The sequence below is a fragment of the Marmota flaviventris genome, chromosome X (assembly GCF_047511675.1).
Source record: "Marmota flaviventris isolate mMarFla1 chromosome X, mMarFla1.hap1, whole genome shotgun sequence".
NCBI lineage: Eukaryota > Metazoa > Chordata > Mammalia > Rodentia > Sciuridae > Marmota > Marmota flaviventris.
In genome coordinates this window covers 102,632,428-102,643,437 of record NC_092518.1, presented here as the reverse complement: position 1 = coordinate 102,643,437, position 11,010 = coordinate 102,632,428, and the positions used below count along the sequence as shown (strand labels likewise).

Here is an 11,010-nt window from a genome sequence, read left to right as displayed (position 1 = left end):
TTGTCAATAAATTTGAAAACTTATATGGATGATTTAACATAAACTGCATCTTAACAAAATTCACTCAAGAAGAAATAGGAAAACTAAACAGATTTGTGATTATTAAACAAAATTTAAGATATGTTTAAAATTTATCAACCAACAAACCAAGAAACAAACAACCCACAACTCATCCCTTAGAGGGTTAGTTGTATAGTTGAGTTCTATCAAACATTCAAGGAATATACTATCTGTTGCATTCAACCTCCTCCCAATTAATTTTATTATTTTTTTTTACTTGTTCACAATATCTTTGTTTTATTTATTTTTTATGTGGTGTTGAGGATGGAACCCAGGGCCTCGCATGCACTAGGTGAGCGCTCTACCACTGAGCCACAACCCCAGCCCACCAATTAATTTTATAAGGCTGGCATAACCTTGATGCCAAACCAGGCAAGAATATTATGGGGAAAGAAAATTATAGGTTAACTTCAGTTAAGAACATACATATAAACATCCAAAACAAAACACTAACAATTAAGACTGGGGATGTAGCTCAGTTGGTAGAGTGCTTGCCTCACATGCACAAGGTCCTGGGTTCAATCCCCAGCACCACAAAAAGTAAAATAAAATAAAACCACTAGTTATTAGAATGAACTCATTATGAGCAAGTTGTAATAAAAGTGATTTAATACTAGAAGAACTATAAATTCACCACAATAATAGAAAAGGAGCAAAACCACCACTTTGTTTTAACTTTGTACTATAGGCTTCAATCAGTATAGTAAGAAAATAAAACTTTTAAAAGTAAGGATCAAAAAAGAAGAAGCAGGGCTGGGGATGTGGCTCAAGTGGTAGCGTGCTCACCTGGCATGCGTGCGGCCCGGGTTCGATCCTCAGCACCACATACAAACAAAGATGTTGTGTCCGCCGAAAACTAAAAAAAATAAATATTAAAAATTCTCTCTCTCTCCCTCTCTCTCTCACACTCTCTCTTAAAAAAAAGAAGCAAATATTAATATTTGTAGATGAAACAATTGTACATATAGAAAATACAAGAGAACATGCCGGATATGGTGGTGTACTCCTGTAATCCAGCTGCTTGGGAGGCTGAGGCAGGATGAGCACAAGTTCAAGGCCAGCCTTCACAATTTATCAAGGCCCTAAACAACTTAGTGAGACCCTGTCTCAAAATAAAAAATAAAAAGGAGTGGGGATGGGGCTCAGTAGTTAAGCACCCCTGGGTTCAATCCCTGGTACCAAAAAAAAAAAAAAAAACCACCAAAAAATTTTTAAAAACCCAAAAGAATAAACAAACTATTAAAATAAGAATAATAAAAAAAAAACCAAGAAAGAGTAGCTAGCAAGATTTAAGGATTTAGGAGCGATATTTTAAAAAATCAATATTGTGACAATTAGAGCTTACAGTTGTAACAAAAACTAAAAGACACCCAGGAACAAATCTAATAAAAGATGCATAAGACTGTATACAAGAAAGTATAAATGTTTACTGAATGATATTAAAGGAAACCTAAGTTAAAATGGAGGGATAAAATGTTTTCATATATAGAAAGACTTACTAATGTAATGATGTCAATTCTCCCTAAATTAATTTTGAGATTTAATACAATTCCAATTAATATTCCAACTAGGACCAAAGGTAGCCAAGACAATATGAAAGTAACACAATATACCCTACCAGATGTCAATACTTCCTATAAGCCATAGTAATTAAGAGGGTACAAAGAAAATTAGACCAGTGAAATATAATATAGAGAGTCTAGAAATAGACCAACAAATAAATGGAAACCTGATACATGAGCACTATGGAAATGAATAATTTAATAACTGTCACTGGAACCATTGGCTATCCACAGGGAAAAAATAAAATTTTATCTCAATCTCACACTATGTAAAAAAACAAACTCAAAGTGATATTATACTTAAATATGTGACCAGTACTTGAAAACTTTGAAGATAACATAAGCAAATATCTTTATGATTTTGTGATTAGGAAGAATTTCATAAACAAAATATGTATTGATAAACTATAAAGCAAAACCATTATATATTTTACTACATTAAATTTGTGTACAAGAAAATAAATCACAAACAAAATGAAAAAAACAAGCCACTGACTAGTAAAGGATATTGACAACATGATTGTACCTACTTTAGACCCTTGGCATGTCATCTTCCTCTGCGTAGAACAACTGACATCCAAATATACATTTTGCTTTTTTCTTCCATTAATGAATGGCTCTGTCTAAATGTCACCTTCTCAGAGAGGCCTTCCTTGACCAACCTGTTGGAAATACTACCATCCATCTTCTTCCTCTGGTTTGTCTTCATAACTCTTACCACTACCTGACCTTCTCTATTTGCTGTCTTATTTATTCCCTGTCTCCCTACTAGGATTCATGCTCCTTGACAGCAGGAACTTTTGTTTTATTGGTGGCCATATCCTTCAGTCCTCAATCAATGTCTGGACCATACTAGAGTAATACTTGTTGAATAGTATGTGCTATGGACCAGACATTAATAATTATTGAGTGAATGAATCAATTAATACAGATGAAAAGGGATTGGTATTCAGAATATGTAAAGAAGTACAGGCCAATTAAAAACTGATAAATAGCTCAAGACAAAAATGGTGAAGGGCTGCGTATAAGCTGTTCATAGAAGAGGAAACCCGAAGGGACAATAAAAATATGAAAATATATTTAATATAATTCATAATCAGGAAAATGCTAAATTAAGTAATAATGAAACTACCACTTCATAACCAAGTCACTCCCAGCAATGAAAAGCCTGATAATGCTAGTTATTGGTAAGGATTTTGGGGAAAGGAAACTGTTCACTGTTAGTTGTAGAACAAATTGGCACAAGCATCTTGAGAAGAATTTGGTAGTATCTAATAAAGATAAACATAAACATATCCTCTTTCTATTTCCAAGTACATATGCTAGAGATACTTTTTCTTATTTGAGTCAAGGGATTACATAAGAATGTTCAAAGCAGTATTGTTTGTAGTAACAAATGACTTCAATATAACTCAAATGTATATACCACTGGTAGAATAGAAAAATAAGCCCTAATATATTCATACAATGGAATGTTCTGAAGCAGTAAAAATGAACAAATTATAGCTATGCATATTGATGTGGATGAATTTCATTAACACATTGGGAAAAAGAATCAAATTAAACAATACATTCTGAGGCTGGGGTTGTGGCTCAATGGTAGGGTGCTTGCCTAGCACATGTGAGGCACTGGGTTCCATCCTCAGCACCACATAAAAATCAATAAATAAAATAACGGTATTGTGCCCAACTACAACTAAAAATATATTTTTAAAAAGAATACATTCTATATAATTCCACTTATGTAGAGTTTCAAAACACAGTGAGTAGCATATATTGTTAATGCATATTTTTGGATATGTGGTAAAAGGATAATGGTTACCCCTGGTGTGGGAGAGAGTGGTATGAGATCAGTGGGTCCTGTATCAGGAGGCTTCAACTGTATGTTCCTTATTACTTCAAAAAGAGGCAAATATGTTAGGAGTTTTTAAAAAATGGCAGTAATAACATCATGACATGAATTATTTTATTATTCCCTTAGAGTGTATGTGGAACAATTCATTTGAAAGAATACCATTAGTTCAGTATCATCGATTTGTGTGTGTTTATATTACAGATCTTGAATGTCCTCCCCAAATCTCATGTGTTGGGCAATGTGTTCAGAGGTGAACTGATTAGATCATGAGGGTTGTAATCCCATCAATGGATTAATCCATTTGATGGATTAATAATTTGAATGAACTATTGGGTGGTAACGGTAGGCAGGTAACTGTAGGCATGGCTGGAGGAAGTAGATCACTGTGGGTGTGCTCTTTGGCATTATATCTGTTCCTGGCTCTTTCTCTCTTCTTTCCTGTTTCCTGGCTGCCATAAACTGAGCAGTGCTCTCCTGCCATGATGTTTCTGCAATGGAGTCAGGTGACCATGGACTGAGACCTCAGCACGTATGAGCCAAAATAAGTTTTTTCTCCTCTAAGTTGTTCTTGTCAGGTATTTTGTTCATTCACAGTGATGAAAAAGCTGACTAAACTGTTTGTGCGTGCGTGTGTGTGCATGTGTGTGTGTGTGCGTGGAAGAGCTTAAGCAATTTCGTAATGCTCTATTTTTCCATCCTCATGGCCTCTTGTTTGTGCAGTCCCAGGTTTATGATTATTTGCTGAACAGGGATCACACAGTTCTTGGGTTTGAAACTGAGCTTAACTTGGGCAGGAGTCTGAAAACTTTTTCTGGAAAGGGCCAGATAGCAAGTATTTTCAGATTTGTGGGCCATATGGTTTCTGTTGCAAATCTACAAGTCTTCCATTATAGAGTGAAAGCAGTATGGTATATAGAATTCTAACATGGTCCCCCAAATTCCTGGCCCCTGATGTACACATACTTTATCTCAGTTAGTCAAACACTAATCCAAGAGCTGCTGAGGAGGAATTTCAGAGATGTAATTAGGTTCTAAGTCAATTGACCTTAAGATAGGGAGATTATACTCAGTAGGTTTGACCTAATCAAGTGAGCCTTAAAAGAATGGGGCTCTTCCCAGTCAGAGAGATTCAGAGGTTTCATGTGAGGGAGATTTTGTTGCTGACTTTGAAGATGAAAGGGCCATGTAGCAAGGAATGTAGGCAGGCTCAAGGAGCTGAGGGCTGGTGGCCAGTAGGACAATGGGAGCCTTAGTCCTACCATTGCAAGGAACTGAATTCTGGCAACAACTTCATGAGATGAAAGAGGACCTTGAGCCTCAGATAAAGACTGTTGCCCCAGCCAACACATGGATTTCAGCTTGGTGAGACCCTAAACTGAGAGCCTCACTAAATCCTGCCCAGTCTTCTGACTTACAGGAAACTGAGATAATACACTTGTTTTCTATTAAAGTGAGGATGTGATAATTTGTTACATATCAATAGTTAACCATATAGACAGCCACAGACAATACATAAATGAATGAGTTATGGAGTCTGTGTTCCAGTAAAACCTAACTTATGGACACTGAAATTTGAATTTCATGTGATTCTCATGTGTCACAAAGTATTCTCTTTTTGACTTTACCCCACAATTTAAGTATATAATAATTCTTTTGGGATGCCGTGGTGCATGCCTATTATCCCAGTGATTTGGGAGGCTGTGACAGGAAGATCGCAAGTTCAAAGCCAGTCTCAGCAACTTATCGAGGCCCTAAGCTACTTAGCAAGACCCTGTCTCAAATTAATAATAAAAAAGGGCTAGGGATGTAGCTCAGTGATAAAGCACCTCTGGGTTCAATATCCAGTAGCAAATAATAATAATAATAATAATAATAATACTAAAATTAAAGTAAGTAAAAACCATTCTTAGTTTATGGGCTATACAAAAACCAGTGTGGGATGGATTTAGCCTGTGAGTTTAGTTTGGTAACCCTTGACCTAGGAATTGGTACATTTCAGTCAAATCCTCTGAACTTGTGTGTGGGTGTGTGCATATGGTTTGTGTGTGTGTTTCGTGTTGGGAATTGAACCCAGGACCTTGCATGTGCTAGGCACATGCTCTATCACTGAGCTACTCCCCCAGTCCATCACTGAACCTTTGAGAATTTTGCATGCCTCTTGGAAATATGGAAGTGAGTCTTTAAAGCATTTTTTTCTTCAAGATTTGAAATGAGTTATAGCTCATTTTCTTCATATAGCATTGTAAGTGTCATAGCATTTAAAACACATAATACATTTATTTATTTGGTTCTGGGGATGGAACCCAGGGACTCATGCATACTGAGCATGAGCTTTACCACTGAACCACACTCTGTCCCCTACCCCCACACAGTATGGTTGAAAGCACTTTTCTCTAATGGTCTAAATCTCTTCTGAATATCAAATCTAATTTATACATCAATTTCTAGCACTCAAATAGGTTCAAAGGAACATTGCCAACTCTAATGAAAACATTGTAGTTATTTATTTATTTTAAGTCCCCCGAGGAAGTACTCTTTATTCTGTTGATTGTATGATTCTAATTAGTTGATAAACATGCATGGCCTTTCTTAAGACGTGTTAATTAGTATGGATGTTGCTATAATATTCTGGCAATTTACATTTTCCAAATATCTGCTATATTGTGAATTGATTTTATCATTTAATGAAATTGCTAAATCAGGAATTTAAAATGCTGTGCTTTAACTTTAATTAGAAATGGACATATAAAAGCAGGTAGAACCCTTAGAAACAACAGTTTAACACAAGATAAATATCCTTTTTGGGGAGAAAAACTTTCTGGATTAGTTTCCTGAGGCTGCTGCTACAAAGAATCATAAGTTGGGTGGCTTAAAACAACTGAACTTTATTGTCTCACAGTTCTGGAGGCTAGATGTACAAAATCAAAGTGCCTTCAAAACCTGTTTTCTCTGAAAACTATAAGGGAGAATCCTTCCTTGCTTCTTCCTACCTTCTATTATTTTCTGGTAATTGTTTGTATTCCTTGGCCTGTGGAGGTACCTGGCCAATATCTTCCTCTATCATCACATGGCCATCTTCTTTCTCTGACTCTCCAGGTATCTTCTACTCTTCTTGTAAGGGCATCTATCATATTTTGTTAGGGCCCACCCTAGTGACCTCATCTGAACTTGATTACATATGTGATTTTTCCAAATAGATTTGCATTTTCAGGTACTAGGGATTAAGATTTCAACATATGTTTTTGGGAAACACAATTTAACCATAGCATTTTCTGGGAAAAAAAAGGAAAACAAGAGTGTAAACTAGAACCAGAATGATAGAATAGGAATGACTGTAACAATTTTCTACATAACTACCTGCTTTTATATTTGGAAAAACTGAAGCATAGAAAAATCAGAAGATTCTCCCAAGATCACACAGCTAATCAAGGAAAGAGGTGGGACTGCCAATCACTAATGAGAGGGAAATTTACAAATCCTGCAAATATGTTCCTGGTTAAACACCTAAAATACTTAATGCTGGCCCTAGGATAAAAGTGGAAGTTAAGCAAAGTTTATCTGAGTCTTCTCTTCTTCCTTCATTCCCCTTGCTTTAGTCATCTTGGTTTTTTGTTTGTTTATTTTGCTGCTGTGATCAAAAGACTTGACCAGAACAAATTTATATGAGGAAAAGTTTATTTGGTGCTCATGGTTTTAGAGGTCTCAGTCCATAGAAGACCAATTCCATAACTCTGGGCTGAGGTGAGGCAAAACACCATGGTGGAAGCGGGTGGAGGAAGAAAGCAGCTTAGGATATGGCAGTCAGGAAGCAGAGAGAGCAGAGCTCTCCTATTGAGGACAAAATATATACCCCACAGGCATGACCCCAGTTACCTACCTCCTCCAGCCACACCCTACCCACCTACAGTTACCATGTGGTTAATCCATTCAAGTGGATTAATGTAGGGATGGGGTTAAGGGTCTCATAACCCAATCATTTCACCTCTAAACTTTCTTGCATTGTGTCACACATGAGCTTTTGAGGGACATCTCATATCTAAACCATAACACCCACTTTGCTCCTTGTTGGAACCTCTTAGCCTCAGTCTCTCCTATAGAATCAGGTTACATTTGCTGAGTGCTTCCTATGTGCTGGACATTGTGCTAAATCTCATTTAGTTACCATAACAGTGGTAAATGCTATTAGGATCTCATTTTATATATGAGGAGCTGGGTGCAGTGGAACATCAACATCCTGTGATCCCAGAAACTCAGGAGGATGAGGCAGGAGGATCATAATAAGTTTGAGGCCAGCCTCAGTAACTTAGTGAGACCCTAAGCAACTTAGTGAGATCCTGTCTCAGAATAAAAACAAACAAATAAATAAAAAGGTCTGGGGATATAGCTCAGTAATAAAGTGCTCCTGAGCTCGAACCCCAGTAACCACCCCCCCCCCAAAAAAAAAGGAGGAAACTGAGTTTTAGAGAGGTTAATGAGCTTTCTTAGAGGACAATGGCTTGTAAGAGACTAGGCTGAGATGCAAACATAGGCAAAGCCCACATTTCTACTCTGCTATTCTGCATCTTCCTTCTTGCCACTGACCTTACCACAACCACCAATCTACTTGCACACCCTTTATGCTTTGCCTATAACTCTCCCCAGAGTCCTTAGAAAGCCTGCCATCCTTAACAGGGTCCTGTTTTCAGAATCATCTCTTGGATTCTGTCTGTTGCAATGATGATGTGGTAAAGAAAGAAACTGGATGGCTGTAAGAGCAGGGCCTTGCAAGGGCCTCCAGACTATTTCTGAAACGGCCTAAGGTCTGTTTTGCAATTTAAGGACTCAGACACTTTGTCTTTTTGGCTTCCCCAGGAGTATTCAGGTCTAGGGATGGAATTGCCCTATTTCAATTTACAAGCAGTTGATTGCTAATCCAGAATACCAATTTTGGGAATTTATACTACAGGGCCTTGCCAGGGGCCTGTTAGTGAGATTCTGGTGCTATGATCTGGGTCCTGGCCTCCCCTCCCAAAATGACCAGGGCAAATTGGGTGGCAGTTCCTAAAGAATCCTGAGGCAGAAAGCCAGATGCTGTGTGGAGAAGGGCCAAGGTTGTAGCAGGAAAGCCAACACCATGAATCAAGTCCAGAGACTAGAAAGGGGAATGTGAGGAGAGAATTCCATAACTTGGAGAGAGGGGGACAGGCAGGCTGAGAGGAGATACAGCACAAAATTTCTCGCTTGTCTGAATCTTGCCTCTTGCCTCTTTGGTTTGGGGCATTCACCGGGTCATTCTGGTATTCAGAACTCAACTTTTTTTTTTTCACAGGGCTTTGCCTTGACCTGACCTTTAGTTATTTTGGCAGCCTATGCTGTCTCTGGTAGAAGCCTTAGACAGGCTCTGGGCCCATGAATACCAGTCCTGCCTGAGCAGGGAGGATTCAGATATTGAGCCCCAATTTTAGGGTTCCTGAAGTTCCCACTAGCTGCCTTGGCAATGTGCTGCCACTCTCTATTCCCTAAGTTTGTGACAACACAGATGGAAAATGCAGAGTTCCATAGGTGAATTTCCACTTTGGCAGACCACAAAGTACAAGTGAGAACAGAGTTCACTCCATAGCCAGTTCCAAGAGCTAGAAAGGTTTTTTTAGCTAAAGTTTTTTAAGACACATGTTGGCTTTTTCCTATGTTGCATGCTTTTCTTTTTGTGTATCATTATATTCCTATTTTCTGCCTCTATCATATTATCTCACCTTTGGACAATACTGTGACAGATGTTCTAACTTTTTATCTTGTAACCATCAATCACACACAGTTGATCTATGTATATTCTAAGGGGCCACGTCAACTGCTCCAAGGTTTCAGTCACCTTGTTTGGCAGCTGGCTTCAGCAGCCACCTAGGTGATGAGTTGCTTTGTCTGTTAATCATCAATGGACATTAAGTACTTGGCACACAGCAAGAGCTTAGGTAATATTTGTTGAATGAACGAAGAAGTAAATATGTGATTAAGTGTCAACTGTGCTTATGGTCCAGTTTGTCCAAACATTCTCCAGAAAGCACGTTGTGGTAACTGTTCTTACAGAAAAGTCATGTGCTTTTTGCCTTTTAAAGTTACGTGGGTAATACATGAATATATTCATCTTATATTATAAAAGTATATAGAACAAAATCCTTTTTACCCTTCCTCCCACCATGCATATCCTGAATCCCACTCCATTCCTTAGGGGTAACCACTGTTATCAATTCAGTGAACATGATTCCCATCTACTTTCCATGTATTTACATACATATAATGTATGTGTTTATATGTGCATATGCTTTTTTATATAAATGGGATTGTACCATATTTATTGTTTAACTTGCTTTTTTTTTTTTACTTATGATGCTGGAGATGGAACCCAAGGCTTTGTGTATGCTGAGCAAATGCTCTACCATTGAGCTACATACACCCCAGCCCTCAATTTACTATTTTGAATTTAGCAGTATATCATGAGCATTTTTCCAAATTAGCACATCTACTTCATTATTTATTGTTAAGGATTGTTCAGTATCCCAAAACATGGCCACACAAAATTTTATTTAACTAGTCCTATGGTATTTAAGTGGTCTAGAGTTTCTTTCTAATGCAAAAATTGCTATAATGATCATCTTTTTAAAAAAATACCACTGAGCCACATAACCAGCCTGATAAGAAACCTTGCTATTCATATTTATTGCAGGTGCTTTAATATTTAATAAGACTCAATTTCCCCTCTGCCCCGTTATTCTTCATTTTTGCAGTTTTCTTGTTACTCTGCTTTTCTTATTTTTCCATATGGACGTTAGATAAGCTTCTCTAGTTCACCAAATAGACAGTTTTACTGGATCATGTAATATAAATTAACTTGAGAGAATTGACATTTTGAAGTTGATTTTTCCTATCTTAAAAAATATCTTTCGACATATCATATTTCATACATTTGATTCAAGTGGGTTATGAACTCCCATTTCCCCCCCCGTATACAGATTGCAGAGCTATGTAATGGTTTGAACAACTAATAATAAAAATAAATAAATAAATAAAATGCAAAGGTAGCTCAGTGCAGAGTCAATTAAAGCAAAAGTCTATCAAACTCAGTCCCAAGAACTTAGAGGTTTGTTTCACGTTTGTACTGTCAAGATGAGTGGTTTGTTACATGATCTTGAAGATGATAGCAGGTAAATGAACTCTTCAATGCCAGGAAGTTCATTTGTCTCTGTTGGAAATGGAGCAGCCACTGAAGGAGATTTGTCAGGGAGTCTGAACACTGGCCCCCTTGACTGACTACCTAGGGATGACAGTGCACTGTGTCTTAAAGATGGTTGGGAAAATAAGGAAGTATTTGAAACTTATAAGACACTTTTTTTGAGAAATGAAAATATATGTATTTCATTTATCTTTGTGGGTTGTATCAAACCCTGTGTCAAATAGTAATTACCATTAAACCTGAAAGAGATCATTGTATTCTGTTTAGTTTTCATGTTATAGATGAGATTCTGAGTGTTCTTAAAAGTCACTTACCATATGGTAAAG

At 37.3% G+C, this 11,010-nt stretch overlaps 1 non-coding gene across 1 annotated transcript; it reads left to right on the top strand.

Moving 5' to 3' along the window:
• The first annotated feature begins 523 nt into the window (after positions 1–523).
• On the top strand, positions 524–597 carry Trnav-cac (transfer RNA valine (anticodon CAC)). The gene has a single exon. It is a non-coding gene; the product is annotated as a tRNA-Val (tRNA).
• The last annotated feature ends 10,413 nt before the right edge of the window (positions 598–11,010 follow it).